A 3,330-nucleotide genomic window follows, 5' to 3' on the forward strand; every position below is an offset into this window, starting at 1 on the left:
TTTTTCAGTACTGGTCCATTGGGTATAAATGCTACATCTCCATTACCCATCAACTGATGGACATCTTGACTACTTCCATTTCTTACTTATGCCTGAAATCAACATGGATGGTCAGGGGGCTGGAGAGATGACTCAGCAGTTAAGAGCACGGGCGGCTCCTCCAGAGGTCCTGAGTTCAATTCCCAGCAACTATATGGTGGCTGATAACCATCCATAATAAGATCTGGTGCCCTCTTCTGGCCTACATGGATAAATGCAGGCAGAACACACTGTATACATAACATTTTTTTTTTACAGAATAATAAATAACACCTTTATTACATGAGCTATGACTGATGGTTTATTTGCCTTTCCAGGCTTTGATATTCCTCAGATGGAACTCCAGCTCCTTGCCTTTTAGCACATAGCCATCTGCTCTGCCACACTGGCCTGGCCTTGAGGCGATACAGGCCAGAAGCTTGCTCTGCTGGAACTGCTCCTCCTGCTGATCTTGGAGTTCTTTTTCCTTTCATCGTATTTCTTCTGGATTTCCTTTGATTGTTTTTTTGTTTAATATTTCTTCCTCCTCAGGAGTCAGCTTGGTCCCCTTCTTGCGGCCCAGGGGCAGTGCATAATGGGACTCGTACCACTGTCAGTACGGGGTGCTATCTGTGAGCATGATGCAGTTCTTGACCAGAGTCTTGGTGCGGACCAGCTCGTTATTGGACGCCTTGTAGACGACATCAATGATCCTTGTTTTGCGAGTACAACACTCAGAACCCCCGGAAAAGTTCCCTACATCCAATCTTAGGGCACGGTACTTCTTATTGCCTCCTCGCACACGGACCGTGTGGATGTGACGTGGGCCAATCTTGGTGTTAGCCGCAGGCCGTCCCAGCTCATACTTCTTGTGGTAGGGCTTTCTCTTACTCCGGGTCTTGCGGCGCTTGTGCCCGTTGTCTCGAGAGATGCCCATCGCTCGGCGCTGCATAACAAATTTTTAACAACAGCAACAACAACAACAAAAACATAGATGATCAGGTGTCCCTGTAATTAGGCATAAAGTCCTTTGGGCATACGCCCAGGAATGGGATAGCTGAGTCATATGGTAGATCTACTTCTAGTTTTCTTGAGAAACTTCCAGCTATTAAAAATTCCAGTGAAGAAGAGAATATTTACAAATACACCAGTATTTAAGCACATATGTAATAGGACTTTTCCAACTTTTTAAAAATACCTTTCACACTCAAGTCAATTAATGACAGCAGTATTGAACAATACATAAACAGACACACCACTAGACTAATTAGACAGAAACTATATGTAAGTGCCCTTTTTTGACATCATTAATTTTTTGAGGCAAAATGGCTCTATAGGAACAAAATAGCTCAGAAAACTAAACAAAAACCAAGTAAGTTTAGAAAATAAATATTAATCCCCTCAGTCTGATGTTGCTATCTTTCGTTATTTTTGTTTTTGAGATGGGGTCTCTCTATATAGCCCATGATGCCCCAGAACAACTGACCCTCCTGTTTCACTCCACCCACTCAAGTCCCACTCTGACCTGGGGTTCCAAATACACATTAATGTGTTCTCACATCTACCTTATTGTCAGTTTTGGCCATTCAAGTGTACTATGTGTGTGTCTGAGTTAAAAACCCATCCAGTGTTTTTTTTTGTTTTTTGTTTTTGAATTTTAGATAAACAGCAAATGCATTTATTTATTTATTTTTGTTTATTTTTGTTTTTTTTTATGGTCTGATACCCTCATCAAAAAGAGTAATATTAATATTTCTTATTTTTTTTAATTTATTTATTTATTGAGGATTTCTGCCTCCTCCCCGCCACCGCCTCCCATTTCCCTCCCCCTCCCCCGATCAAGTCCCTCTCCCTCATCAGCTTGAAGAGCCATCAGGGTTCCCTGACCTGTGGGAAGTACAAGGACCGCCCACCTCCATCCAGGTTTAGTAAGTTGAGCATCCAATCAGGAGCAGAAGGAGGGGGAGCACAAGCAAGGAACTCAGGACCGCAAGGGGTACAACCACACACTGAGACAATGGAGATGTTCTTTCGGGAATTCACCAAGGCCAGCTGGCCGGAGTCTGAAAAAGCATGGGATAAAACCGGACTTGCTGAACATAGCGGACAATGAGGACTACTGAGAACTCAAGAACAATGGCAATGGGTTTTTGATCCTACTGCACGTGTTGGCTTTGGGGGGGCCTGGGCAGTTTGGATGCTCAACTTACTAAACCCATCCAGTGTTTAAATGGTCTTCCAAATAGAGGCTTGTGTGGTGATAACTTGTTTGTACAAATAAAGCTTGCTGAAGATCAGAGGACAGAGCTAGCTACTAGCTAACCAGAGGTCGGAGATCTGTACAGACAGGAAGTGTATGGTTGGCCGGAGAGACGAAGTGATAAGGTGGGAGGAGACAGGAACTCAAGTCTCGTTTCGGCTGAGGAGTTGAGTAGCTAGGGTGACTGGGTTTTTCTCCTTCATCTCTCTGATATCCCAGCCTTTCCCCCCAATATTTGACTTCACTCTTATATTATTAAGACCTATTAGAACTCATGCTACAGGCCTTCTGTAGATGGGGCTATTGCTACCAGAAGAGCCCAGGGAAGAAAGTTGAAGATATAATTGAACAAGAGGGCCATGGTCCAGTCCCAGCAAGCAGCTGAACTTGGCAGCTTTGGCCACATGGTTCTGGAGTTAAGGATACAAGAAGGGGCTATGAAATTTGCCTCGATGACTAAGGAAATCTTCTGAGGCCAAGCACGTGTCAGGGGTGTCCCTGAATGAAAGCCTATTAGGCTGTTTTGTCAAGCTGTGAAGTTGAAGCCTGGATTGCTTTGGAGACCTCAAGATGTTAGAGATGCCAGAGTTTTTGGGTACCTGAAGAGGAGAGATGCTAACAGAGAGTAGAAGCAGCCCAAGAGAAAGTGTGTTGCAGTCAATAAAGCTCAAGAGAGTTGGAGAGCTGATGAACATATTGATATCAGACCTGGAGATGCAGAGTTTGGAGTTTTCCCAGCTGGTTTTTGGTCTTTGGTCCAATATTTCTTGCCATGCTCCCTTCCCTACATTTTGGAATGATAATGTGTATTCTGTGCCACTATAGGTTGGAAGTATGAGATCTGTTTTTATTACTTTTATTTTATAGGGGATTATACTTAAGAGATTACATGAACCTCAGAAGAAATTTGAACTTGAGACTTTTAAACATTATTGAAATGGTGATACACTATGGACACTTTTAAAGTTGGCCTAAATGCATTTTTTTTTTGTTTTTTTGGTTTTTCGAGACAGGGTTTCTCTGTGGTTTTGGAGCCTGTCCTGGAACTAGCT

General features: G+C 43.2%; 1 pseudogene; it reads right to left on the reverse strand.

Moving 5' to 3' along the window:
• Positions 1 to 340: 340 nt before the first annotated feature.
• Positions 341 to 955, reverse strand: LOC101985185 (annotated as a pseudogene).
• Between the last annotated feature and the right edge of the window lie 2,375 nt (positions 956 to 3,330).

Source organism: Microtus ochrogaster, unplaced genomic scaffold, assembly GCF_000317375.1.
Source record: "Microtus ochrogaster isolate Prairie Vole_2 unplaced genomic scaffold, MicOch1.0 UNK1, whole genome shotgun sequence".
Lineage (NCBI taxonomy): Eukaryota > Metazoa > Chordata > Mammalia > Rodentia > Cricetidae > Microtus > Microtus ochrogaster.